At 36.7% G+C, this 14,287-nt stretch overlaps 1 pseudogene; it reads left to right on the forward strand.

Moving 5' to 3' along the window:
- The first annotated feature begins 200 nt into the window (after window positions 1–200).
- LOC112769938 (uncharacterized) lies at window positions 201–1,762 on the forward strand (annotated as a pseudogene).
- Window positions 1,763–14,287: the final 12,525 nt, after the last annotated feature.

Consider the following 14,287-nt stretch of genomic DNA (forward strand, 5'->3'; position numbering starts at 1 on the left):
TTGGCTCCTTAAGGATTAATTTGTTTGATGAGTACATCTAAAATGGGAAATCATTTATTAACAAACTATTTTTTTCTATTTAAAATATCGGTTTTAATTAAATTAAAACGAGGAAGCTCATTTCATGTGTGTCAGAATTGGAATGCCCAATTCGTGTGTGCCGCCATTAACATGCACATTTCGTGGATGTTATCTATGAAATGGCCCATTTCGCGTCTATTAAGGCTAGGTTGGTGGTCAACGCTTCCTCTGCCATGCATGCCACCATTTCGTGGGCGCCAGCGTTAAGATGGAGGCTATTTCCAATTCGTGGATGCTTCCCATAATTTGGTGCTACGCATTTTGAAAAAGTTTTCGATCCATGTGTATTTAGGGAAATAAAAATTTTTCTATATTTATTTCAATAAAAAGCCCTTGTTTATGTTAATCCTTTTGTCATCTCAATAGCTGATGTGAATAACACTTGCTGATGTGGGCTGTTAACAGTATGGTACACTTTCAATAGTACCCTGTTGTTGACAAAATAAGCATGTTAAAATGGCTTAAATCAGTCCCCCTTAGTTCAACAATCCTAACTTCAATCTCAACCATAAATAAGTAGTCTTACTCTCCAAAGATATGACATTATACTTGAGAAACAAAAAGGCTTCCGTGGATTTATGGAAAAACTAAAAAGTTTCCATACTATGATAGAGAAGCAGCTTAACTTCATTAGCAGTGAGAGAAAAAAATCAAAGAGTCACTTAGAAAACGGTGTGACTTGCCAATTTATTTAGCAGAACGGGAGGAAAACTTGAGCAGAGTGAAAGGCTTAGTTGAAAATTCTGCTAACTTTGATATGAAAGATTTTTTATCTAAGCAGAACTTGAGGGGAAGACCCCTCTTTATGTTGCCATAGAAAATGGACGTGCTTCTATTGTTAATGAGATACTTAAGGTCTTCGATCTACAAGCTGCTTCTATTGTCGCAAAAAATGACTATGACCCATTTCACGTTGCAGCAAAGTAGGGTCATCTTGATAAGATAGATACAACATGGCCTTATTTAAATGTATCAATATTTGATTTGTTTGGCCAAATGGGAAAAAAATAATGTTAGGAATGGTAGAAGGATGCTTTTGTTATTGTGGCATGTTATTAAATTGACATGTACCACTAATCTTAGAAGTGATAAATTTTCAGTAGAAAAATAAAAATACAGGTTCAGTGGTTTTAACTGCTTGGTATTGCCGTATTGGTATTTCGGATTGTTGTGTTGTTTCAGACTTATTACCATAGGTGAGAAGCCAATATAATTTACATTTTTAACAAATATAACATGTTTGTTTATATGCATTTCACCATAGCTCTGACTTAGAGTAGAAGAATATTGTAGAGGTGCTGAGAGAACTGCTGTATTTCTTTTTCAATTTGGCCATGACTATAGATTTATCTAATCAACTGCCTTACACATAGCTGCAGCTCAAGGTCATATTGATGTGGTTAATTTGCTCTTAGAGTCAGCTTCAAACCTTGTAAAAGATAGTAAAAAACAATGGGTAAGACTATCTTTTACTCATTTAAAAGTTGTGAAAGCCTTATTGAACAAGGATCCAAGCACTGGATTTAGGACTAATTTGAGAAGAGACTTATTTACGGTTGAGATTGGGGTTAGAATTCTTGAATTGGGGGATTTGAGTTATTTTAATGTACTTTTCTTGCCAGCAACATCAGGGTATTGTTGGGAGTGTGTCTCATTGTCAGCTAATGATCTACGTCAATGATAAAACCTATTTTATGATAAATTTTGGGTTGAAAAGAGTAAAATTTATCAACTTATCTTGTATTTATGCATTGAAAAATGCATAGTTTTGTGAACTTTTCTAATTGTGCTTAATTATGAAAACATACTTTTTATGCTTTAAAATTGTTAAATTTAATTCACTTTTATTCCATTCGATACCTTGATATATTTGTTTAAGTGATTTAAGGTTTAAAAGGCAAGAATGACATGAAGAAATGGAGAAAAAGCATGCAAAAGTGGAGGAATCATGAAGAAATAAAGTTTTGAAAATCTGCCCAGTTGTGTATACATATGGCAGATGTGTACGGATCACCTTGGATTTGTGCGTACGCAAGGCAGATGCATACATATGAGTAGCAGCACATGATTTAATTAGGTAAAGATGTGGATCGCGATTTTTGTCCCATTTTTGGCCAATCCAACTCATTTCTGATACATATGGAGGCAAGACTTGAGGGGGATCAACGTAGTAATTATAGTAGTAGTTTAGAACCATGTTTTAGGTAGAAATCCTAGAGAGAGAAGCTCTCTCTTCTCTCTAAGAATTTAGGATTTTTAAGTTAATTTTCTCTGTAGTTTAGGTTTTAATTTTTGTTTTAGTTTAATTTTCTTTACATTTTCTTGTTATATTGTCTTAATCCTTTTAGTTTTACTTGTCAGTTCCTTAATTTTGTCAATTTTGGGTTGTGAATACTTGTTGAATTCTTGTTTATTTTTAATAAAATTTAATCTTTTTTGTGTTTATTGTTGTTTAAATGAGTTGTTATTATTGTTTTCTTATTTTTGTAGTTATAGATTTTATCATTCTTGCAATTTACCATGTTTTCATTTTATGCATTCCAAGTGTTTGAAAAAATGTCTTTTCTAGTTTTAGAGTAGAATTTTGCATTCTTGGCTTGGAATTGAGAATTTAGGTGACCTTGAGTCATTGATGTCTAATATTGATTGGTGATTTAGGATTGTTAGTTGGCTTTATTTTTACTAACGCTAGTATTTCACTAAGTCTAATTAGTGAGTTAGCTAGAACCTGTGGATTAAGATCAATTAGGTCTGTTTGACTTCCTCACAATGTTAGGGGATGACAAAGTAGGATTAACTCTTCTTAATTGCCATGTTTGTGGTCAATAACTTGGATAGGAACCCTTAACTCTCAATTCTTGTTAAGATGCCTTTTTTGCACTTAGATTTTCTTGTTTGCTCTTTATTTTCTTGCAATTTCTTGTCTTTTGCATTCGACCCTTTTTTTCTCATAGCCAATGATACTCACACCTCACTGCGATTCCTTTGAGAGACAACTCGGGATTTAAAACTCTAGGTTTTTATTGAAATGAATTTGTGAAAATCTTCAAACACTCTGATACAGATCATTTGTTGGTTTGAAACTATACTTACGACGAAATTCTATTGAGAAATTCTAGACCGATGTTTGGCCCGCATTAAGTTTTTGGCGTCGTTGTCAAAAAATTGTAAATGCGTGTTATATTTTGGTTATTGTGAATATGTGCATACATGAATAGTTTGCTTTTTGTTTGTTTGCTTATTTTTTTTAGTAATTAGGAGTGTATTTTTCTTTGTTTCTTGATAGCTTTTACTTTTATTTTATCTTTTATCTATGAATTCTCATCCTTTTGGCTTTGAGTTTGATTGTAACTATGTTGTAGAAAATGTGAACTTCAATGATGGTTCGCATTATGGAACAGTAGATCAACCATGGGAGGAGCCTTATCTTTTTGGAGGACTTTCATGGAAACAACCCCATCTGCTCCACTATGAACACAATCTATCCCAAAATGTACACTAATCCAATGAATATAGTGGCCCTCCTTGCGGTGGTCAATCTTAACCACCACATGCCTATCAAGCAACCACTTTCTCAACATTGTCCTCAACCACAATACTCACAAGTACCATCTTACCACCAAATACCTCCATATAATCCTAATTCATATCCACCACCATATCACCAACCTTATGTGCCTCAAGAACAACTGTATAATTCATAGAAACCATACTTAGAACCACCACCATTCCAACACAAATGATCCTAAGAACCCATTGAATCATTACCTCTATATACACCACCTCAATTCCTACTCATGAACTAACTCCCATATATAATGGCTACTTCCAACATAATCAACCATCATTTTCACCATAATCCTCCATGGAAGAAGCCCTCCAACCAATAATCCAAGAGCAAAAGGATTCCAATTATATTAGCCAAGAGTGACAAGAGCAAATAGACCGTCTCAAGGAATTAAAGGACCGGCTTACCGCACTCATACCTACCCTCCCTCCTCTTGGACAACAGTTGGACGTACTTGAGGAGATGGACTACCTCTGAGAGCAAGAGGAGTTCCACAAGAGGCAAGAAAACTACGTGGTGATCATATTCGAATTTGTAGACCGCTTAGTCTCACTGTGTTCATGCAATCAAGGCACTCCTGTTGACAAATGTGGAGATCAACCGAAGAGCGTAGTATGAAAAAGAGCTTGGAGCCTCAAGAGAAAAAAGAGGAGTCAAGGTGTGAACTACAACAAGTGGAGAAGGTTGAATGCATTGAATTTGAAGAAGTGGTTGAAGAGTTAGGAAGAGTTAGGAAGAGTTGAGCAAGAGGTGGATTTCAAGATTGACGAAAATTTAACTCTAACTAATGATCTTGTTGAGTTTGTTGAACTTTCTTCTGTTGGATTTGAAATTGATGTTGAGGAGGATTATGCACAGTCTCTAAGACATATTTTGAACAATGAAGATGAATTGCAAGAAGTTAGCGAACAAGAAGTGGAAATTGAAGAAGCTTGTCAAGAGGTGGAGGTTATCCAAGAGGAGCAAAAGGGAGTGGAGATCATATCGCTAAAGCCGTTGGAAGCCTCTCTTCCTAAGTCACCACCATCTATAATATCATTTGCGTGGGTAAAAATCTTGTCCTTTAGCTTTATTTGACCACTTGAATATGGTTTGCTTGAAACAGATGGTCAAATTAGAGCCTTTTGTGGATTGAAGAGTAAGAGAGAGATGGTTAGTGGTGGGCAACGTAAATCAAGGCTCACTAAGGTTGAAACCTCAAGGTTTGGGTTCCAAGATTGGTGCAATGCTCAATTGAATAGATCTTGGAGGATGATTTGGCATTTAAGGGAGAATTCTGAAGTCTTGTCACCCGGATGAAACCTTGGTAATCTACCAGAAGACGGGTGCAAAAACAAGGTTTGGAATCCTGTAATACATAATAAGGATAATCAACTTTGGGAGCTCTTGGCTTGTTTGCAATTTCATCAAAGCTTGGTGCACATCAATTATAATTTTGGAGCATACTTGAAGTTCAAGCATTAGTGAATATTCAAAGATGAGTTTAAGCATAAACCTCTATGACAAAAGCTCACCAAATGTCCAACTTAAGGACTTTAAATAAAAGTGCTAGGAGTTAGAAACCTTTCAAACCTTATATATTTTATCATTCTTGTAAATATTTCTCTTAGTTGTTAACTTTATTTAGTGAATTTTAATTTTGAATTGCATATTTGAATAGTTGAAATAGTTTTAGGAGTTAGAAATCTTGTTAATTTGGAGTTTGCTTTGTTTTTCTTAATTTGATTTTCTAATTTTGTTGAGTTTTTAGTTATTTTGTTTATTTTGAGTTGGACTTTATTTTTAGAATACCAAAATATAGGTTAGGAAGTCTTTTTTAAGCTTACGTTGCCTTAAAAAAAAGGGGCCAAGTAGTGCATACGCATGGGATGTGCGTACGCACATTGTCCCTCTCGAACCATCATGTTTTCGTGCGTATAGACCATGCGTACGCATCATCAATTCAACTTATCACTTCATGCGAATGCACCCCTTGTACGTATGCACGATGCCGTTCCAATTGACATATTTTTGTTCATATACCATGCATACGCATCAATGCGAAACTCTTGTCAACTCACGCATATGCACCCCTTTGCGTACGCACGAATTTGAAATATGAAGCCCCTTATGCAAATGCCCTAATTAGCACAACACAGCCTTCCACCATTTCATTTTCGTTCTTCTTCCTCACCCAGCTGCAACCTCCATTTCATTTACACCATTAACCACTGCCGCCGGCGAGCCATCGTCATCACTGGCCACAACACCCAACCACCCTCCACCTTCATCTGCTTCTTCTATTTCTTCTTTTCTTCTGCTTTTTCTTCTTCACCCCCTGTTCATGATGCCTTCCTGACTCCATTTTCTCTTGTCGCACCTCAACGCCGTAGCCACCATCTTCTTCCTCTTCTCCATCTAATTCCATTCCACTCTCCTCATTTCTCCGCAGCAGAGTAAAACACCAGAACAGGCCAGTGTAACACCCTCACTATCAAAATATCACGCTTCCAGCTGCGCCACTCTGATAGTGAGAATATTATGACAACTTCCATATATTTAATAATAAGGTAAGAGCCTTTGACTAGAAACCGTATCGCTGTTTTCTTTAAAAAAACAAAAATACTTTTTTTTAAAACAAAAAGATATATATATATATATATATATATATATATATATATATCTATATATATACCAAACTTCTTACTCAAGCAACTTATAAATATTATATACATGCATGTCATTACAGTCACGACTCCTATCATTCTTATAAGAATATAATAATAAAGGCAAAGGATATAACATATGTATACAAAGAGAAATAGCATATCTAAGAACTTAACAAAAATTCTGCAAGCTTCCTTGTTCCTCCTGAAAAGAGAAGTCTGTTGGGGGTGAGAACATCGTCCTTGCTGGTTCTTAGTAGAGGGTTTTTAAGAATTGTTATAAGAATATATTTTAAATAAAATTATTTTCAATTGCAGTGATCATCAATTCATTATTCAAATCTAAAACTTATATTTTTCTTATAAAAATTTCATGCAAAATAACATTCCATACATTTCGCCGCTTACTAAGAAACCATTTTAACCAAAACTTACCACTGATCCAACAAATTACGACCTCTGGCCCAAATCAAATCAACTCGGCATCTGGCTTAATTCAAAATAAATCACCGCTATCATCAATTCACCACCAAATACTCAAAACAAAAATCAATCACAAGCACAAACAAAGAGAAGGCAAACACATTTAAAGAACAGTTACAACAAATATCATAGTTACCAGTTAAATAGAATTCATCAGATAGAGAAGCCAAAACACTTAAGCACACCCAAACAAAGCAAACAAATGCAACATGTTGCATGCCTATCCTAGTGGCCGTGAGCTCACATGTCTGTTACTTTCTCAGAACCCGACACATCCCCGGATATTGTCCTTTGGAAATCGGTGGGTGGTACACCACCACGATCCCCATCATTGCAAGCAGTACACCACCACGATCCTTGCAAGACTTTCAATTTGAAAACACACACCCGTGAGCGGTAAATAACCACGATCTCACAAACATTTTCACAACCCGTGGATGATAAACAACCATGTTCCCCACGTCCATCGCGACATTGGACAAGCGGTACACCACCACGATCTTTGCCTGGTGAAAGCTCACATTCAACGACAAACTTTTAAAATCTTGACCCGTAGCAAGTGAGACTAAGCCACAACCCTTGTGTACTTCCTACATGTTTCAAATATCAAAATCTCTCTTTAAAAATAATTCAAATTCATTTCTCTTTCATAAAACTCCTTTTCACCAAAACAAAAGTTTCAAATCAACTTCATTTTCAAGTTCAATAATTTTCCAAAGACCCAAAATCATCTTTCCATATTAAATCAAAATCAAATAATACGATTTTTAAACCAAATTTTCTTTTAAATAACACTTCAAACAAAATTTCAGAGTTTTATAAAAAATTCGGCAGTATCTCCCCTAAAACTTAGACTTTGCCACAATTTTCGAGTCCCAACCAAACCATTTATGAAACTCTTATCAACCATTTCCAATATTGAATTATTTCAAAATCAAACTAATTCCAATATTAAATTTTTTTTTCCAAAAATCAACCAACTCCAATAGAAAATTATTTATAAAATCAAACCAATTCAAAATCAAACTACTTCCAAAATTAAATCATTTTCATATCTCAAATCATCTTTAATTCTCAAAATATTTACAAATCTTAAATTATTTCAACAACCACCAATTTAACAAAAAAAATCAATAAATCAGAATTCTCAATGACTCTAACACAATCAGGAAACCAATATAACCATCAAGTGACCACTTCAATAATAACCAACTAGGCAAGCAATTACATTTATTCAAAGCAACTCAGTTCAGTCTATAAGACTTACAAAATCATAAAAATACATTTTTCGCATTAATATCAACTTGTAACAATTCTTGAAAGTAAAATAAGTTTAAGAAAAGTGCCCCTACCTCGATCGCAACTTAACTAAGCATTAAAACCTTTAAAACTCTGATTTCGCAGTGGCGACGTCAAATGCGACCATCCACGCAGCAACAACAACTATCAAACGCGCCATGCAAGAACTAAAACTCAACTCTATAGCAATAACGCTGCAAATTCCTCAGTAACATAACAGAATAGAAACTAAACGCGTTTTTGGAGCAAAACAACTTACAGTACCATGAAGGAACCTAGTATCGAGTAGCCGCAACTCCAACGGTTGACTCTGGTGACCAGAGCGGCGGCAGAGAGCTTCGGCAGCGACACAGCAACTCGGTGACAGTGTACCAGCCTCTGTTTCTCGCATGCAGCAGTGCCAACATCCACCACCGCCACCACCTTTCCTCCGGTTAGACCCAAACGGCCATGGCGGCAGCTTCTAACGGGGATTGACAGCGATGATGTTGACTTTAATGGCGGCACAAAACTTCGACTGTAGCTCGGCAAAGATGGTGACGAACTCTTGTTCCCCTTCCTCATCGCGGTTCTTCCTCCCTTATTGAACAACGTTGATGGCGACGGTGGTAGTGACACCGCCCGGCGCCGTCGTCCTCTCCTCCTTCTCCGATCTCTCATGCGCTCTTTTCCTTCCAGACCAACAACAATGATGACAACAGACTCAACCAATGGCAGCAACAGACACGACAGAGCTGGCAGCAGAAAGGCACAATGGCGGCGATAACTCCTCCCCTTTCCTAGCGTGTCATTGGGTCTTGTCTTCTCCTCTCGGTTCCTTTAATAACGGCAACGATGATGCGACGGTGGTGGTGAGTCCCCAGATCGCTGGCGTGGTCTCCTGCCCCCTCATCTTCTCTTCTTTTTCCTCTGGTGGGTCTGTGTGTGCTCCGTGTGTGAGTTTGGGGGGAAAAAGGGGGTGGCAACAGGTGAAGAGGGTTACGGTTAGAGTAAATTATGTGTAAGTTAGGATTTAGGGTTTGGGTAGTGTAAATTAGGGTTTGTGTATGAAATTGGAGATTTTGGTAAAATAAAAATTTAAAAAAAATTGAAGAGTAGAGTAATAATTTTAAAAACCAGATCAAAATACAAAACAATTATCTTTGAAATGCCATTTTTATTATCAATTTGTAAATTTATTTTCAAATAAATACTAATTCAATAGAAATTAGAGATAATCAAATTAATTTTTCCTTTAAAATCATAAATAATTATCATAATCTAATTACAAAAAATCTGAAGTCTTATAGCCAGCCCCCTATTCCTCCATCACTTCTGGCGAGTCACTGCCGACGGCGTCACCCTTCACTATTACAACAACCCATCACCCTTCCCTCTACCCTGTTTTTCTTTTCTCTGTTCCAGGTTTTTGCTTGTTCTTTCCTTTAATTTATGTTAAGTTAGTTTAGTTTCAGTAATTAGTTAGGTTAGATTAATTTTGTTGGTTAGTCAATTTTTTTAGTTAATTGTTTAGTTAGATTGGTTTGCTGATTAGTTAATTCTAGGTTGTTAGATTAGTTGCTGTTAGTATAGTTTAGTTTCATAGGTTATATTTTTTTTTGCTGAAAGTTTTTGAATTTGTCTGAATGTCCTAATCCTTGCTGTTGGAATTAGTTAATTTGTTTTGTATTATTCATTCTTGATATGGCTGTCAATTTGGCTTAGGCATGATGATAGTGTTTGGCACTATGCCGGGATTGCTGTGAAACTATGCTAAGCTCAATTGATTAATTGTCTAGCTGCATGTATTACTATTTACTGCTGTTATGCTGAGATACTCTGCTGCTTTTGTTTCATTGGGCTGCATTTTAGGAATTGGTGTTGCAAGGTCCTTATTGACAATCTTCTGTGTTAATGTGATATTGCATATCAAATAGTTGTCAAATTATCTCAAAAGATTTTTAAGAAAAATTTTTGGTCAATTTCTTGCTTCAATGCTTGTTTTCCTAGAATTTTACCTAAATGCATTGAAGTGTCTGCTTTAAGTTTCTAACATGACCAAAACTTGTGCATTTTGCTTGATTGAGGTCTTTTTGCCTAATTTCGGCACACTCTTAATCTATGTAACCCTTTTGAATTCACTTTCTTTATGCTTATTTGGTTTATGTTACATTAGGCGTGAACTTTCCAATTTGTATATAAATTTTGTGATTTTACTGTTGCAAAACATATTGGTGTTGAACTTGCTATGATCACTTTGTTGAACATTATTTTTCCTTGTTTCTTACATCAATTGCTTATGGTTATGCCTTGATGACATGCTGACTCTTATTTTCTTGACTATGGGCGCTACACATACTTTAAGTCATTCATTTTGGCATAATGCATGATTTGTGAAGTTGGATTGTGATCTTGCCTATTTTTATCTTTCTGAAAAATTTTCAAGTTCTAAGGGCCATGTTTGTTATGTTACATGACAACTAACTCTTTTTCAACAAACCTCTTTTCTTTTCCTAAGTACATAGCAACTATGTTTCCATACTTTTTAGTTAAATACGCAATGCGACTAACTTTGATTGGTGTTATTGATTGGAGTGTGATTTCTAGTTGACTTTGTTTCATAATTTCACTTTACAGATCCTATTAATTATCTTTCCTTCTTCTACTTCACAATTACTTGGTTATTCACCTAAGTCTTATGCTACTTGATGCTTACTTGTATAATCTCTGTTTCATTACCTTGTGATTTATATTTCTCATACCCACTTTCCTTGTTCTTTTTAGGATAACTAATTGATGAGGGAAAATCGATTCCACACAAACTAATCGGCAAGTATACCAGGTCGCATCAAGTAGTAAAACTCACAAAAGTGAGGTCGATCCCATAGGGATTGATGGATTAAGTAACTTTAGTATAGTGATAAATTTATTTAAGCTAATATTTGGTGATTTGAGCGGAAATTGATTGACAGAATGTAAATTGCTAGGAAATTAAAATGCAGAATGTAAATTAACTGAAACTTAAATGGCAAGAAACTTAAATTGCATGAAAAGTAAATTGCAGGAAATGTAAAGGGGTTTTGGGGTGCAGGGAAATTAAAGGAAGCAGTAAATTCAGAGCAATTAAATAAAACTCAAGGCCAATTAACAGAAGGAAAAATTCATTAGGGATTAGAGATATCTTAATCCACAATGAACCAAATGGGTCTCAACTCCTTTCTCAATCATGTGAGTAGATCTATGGCAGATTGAAATTGATTGGATCCCAATTCCTTGGCAATCTAATCTCTCTAATCACAATCAATCTTGCCAATTCCTTGAATCAATTGCCATGAGAAGAGGTTAAGTGCATGTCTCTCATCCATAAGCCACACAAATTCTCAAGACCTCAATTCCTCCCGAATAGTGTTAGTCAAGAGAGTAGTGAAGGATAGAGCCCCAATTCTAATGCCTATGATTCCCCTCCCGAGGCTCACACAAGCATTCAACATATTCAAACCCCCTTCCAGAGTGAATGAATCTCAATCAAAATAGTGGATATCCTATAGATACCCAAGCAGATTGAGAAGAAGAAGTTCACTCAATCATGTGAATTATAATAGAGCTCCTCCCCTAATGAAGTGGGGTTCAATTGATCATTGCTCTAAGAACACTTGCAGAAAATTTAAATTGCATGAAAGTAAATCAATCTCAGTGTGAACGGAAATGAAAAATTGCAGAAAGGACAATTATAGAAGAGAAGTGTAGAAATTGAAATTGCATAAAGCTGAACTAAATTCAATACAACTCAAATGTAAAAGTGTAGAAAATAAAAAGAAATTCTAAGCTAAGCTCTCTACCAGATCCTTCTATCCTACTCCTACTCCTACTCCTACTACCCCAGCCTTACTCCCTAAACTAGACTAAAATTCTAGCTATTTATACACTTTCCATCTGCAGTCATGAAGTACTTGGATTGGGCTTTTTGGCCTTGATTGAAGCAGTGAGAGTGGGTCCTAGTGTTGTTGAAGAGGGGCAATTGGCAATTCACGTTTTTGATCTGTAAGGGTGCTAAATCTTTCTGGTGCTGGTGTCAACGTTAGCCTCAACGTTTGCAAGAAAACGTTGAGTCAAACGTTGGCCTTGAGAAATAATTTTCGAAGAAATGAGCGTTGGCGCCAACGTTTGACTCAACGTTGATGTACCAACATTTTTCCATCCACGCATGCGCGTCGCCCACGCGTACGTGTAAAAACAACGTTTTGCGCGTGTGCGTCGCTCACGCGTTTGCATGTCTGGCCAAAATCTGCATCCACGCCTACACGTGGCCTACGCGTACGCGTCGATGCAAATTTTCCAAATCCAAATCTGAGCTGCTTGTCGTGGACGTTGGAGGCAACGTTTGAGGCAACATTGGACCTCCAACGTTCGTTTGGTCACGTGTACGCATGACCCACGCGTACGCGTGGATTCAAAATTTTCCACTTGAACGCGTACGTGTCATAGACGCGTACGCGTTGCCCAAAAATTCTTAGCTCCAGAAATAAAAATTATCACAGACGTTGGAGGTAACATTGGTTCACCAATGTTCCCTCCAACGTTGGCACCCAAATTTTGCATATAACATTGCCAGCAAGCCTTGGAACGTCACTTTCTCCTCTTGTCAATGTTGCCAAATTTATTCCCATTATAGACTATTATATATGGTTGGAAAGCTCTGAATTTCATCTTTCTAACCCAACTCGAATCACCTCAATTGAACATCTGCAACTCAAGTTATGTTCCTTTGAAGGAGACAGGGTCGCTGGCGTTGGTGTGCAACGTTGGAGGCAACGTTGGCACACCAACGTTTACACCAACGTTGGTAACAATGCCAAATTCAAAAGCTCAAATGTATTGTCCACCCCATACTATTATATATTATTGGAAAGCCTTGAATGTCTACTTTCCAATGCCATTGGGAACACATCATTTAAAGCTCTATAGCTCGCGTTATACTCCATGGAAGGTGAAGAGGTCAGCTGGCCTTACTGCAGGTTGATACTATGTTCATCTTTGCACTTTCGGGGCAAGTTTTCTCCCTTAAATTTAGTTTTCACCATGCAGTGCAATATATGTTTGGAAAGCTCTAGATTCCTACTTTCTAATGCCTTTGGAATCACCTCATTTGGAGCTTTGTAGCTCAAGTTATTTTTATTTGAAGAAGACACAATCAGGTTGTCAGGAGCAACATTTGTGGCAACGTTGGTGAGCCAACTTTGGCCACCAACGTTGCTTGCTCTTCTTCTTCTCTGCCCTTCCTTTACTTCTTCTTACCTATCATCAACCAAACAAAATGCATCAAAGTATTTCCATAATCATAAGATTTTGCATCATCTATATCATCAAATAATTCTTGCATAAATCTTATGAAAATGCACCAATTTAACAATGTTTGATTGAATCAAGACAGACATGAATTTCTCATCCAAACACTTACTTATTGCCTAAGAAATGCATGAAAACTAAGTGAAATAGATGAAAAAGGCTTGTGAAACTAGCATAAGATGACTTGTCATCACTAATAGAAATAGAAAGGGAAAGACTAAGGCAACTGGGCCGAGTAAGAAAGGCAGAACCCGACAAACCACTGAAACAGCGGATGAGCCATAATACAAGAGACAAATTAGTAGGAGAGACTAGATTAATCAAAGAACACCTCCTACTGATCCGTCCAAGTTCTCCAACCTCTACTCGAAACTCAAGTTCCCATAATTTCAGAAATGAAGCCTCCATGTTGAGAGAAAACTCTAGATCCCCGTTGAGCTAAGAAAGTTCACTGATGATCAGATTGATCAGCAGGAATGACTATTTCTGGATAGGAAACTAGTGGAAGTAAACACATCTTGGGTCTGTGAATTCCATGCCAACTATTACACCGGGGCTCTTGATGTAGTTTACCTCTGAGACAAGCAGATTCTGATGACTGATGAAGCCTTAGAGGAGATCCTCCACTTTTTGCCTAAGCCTAGTGGAAAGGATGATTATGAGAAGACAGAGGAGGATCGCCAAATATTGACCTTTGACTCGGATAAGGTCTTGAGCGTGATAGCACACCCGGAGAGCATATGAATTTAAGATACTAAAAAATGGGGCCCAATAGCAATTGCTATCAAGTACTTGAATATTGAAGCTCGGGTATGGCATTAGATCCTCTCTAACTATGTAATGCCATGTACCCATGAGACCGAGATCACAACAAATATGGTAGTTT

Source organism: Arachis hypogaea, chromosome 18 (assembly GCF_003086295.3).
Source record: "Arachis hypogaea cultivar Tifrunner chromosome 18, arahy.Tifrunner.gnm2.J5K5, whole genome shotgun sequence".
Lineage (NCBI taxonomy): Eukaryota > Viridiplantae > Streptophyta > Magnoliopsida > Fabales > Fabaceae > Arachis > Arachis hypogaea.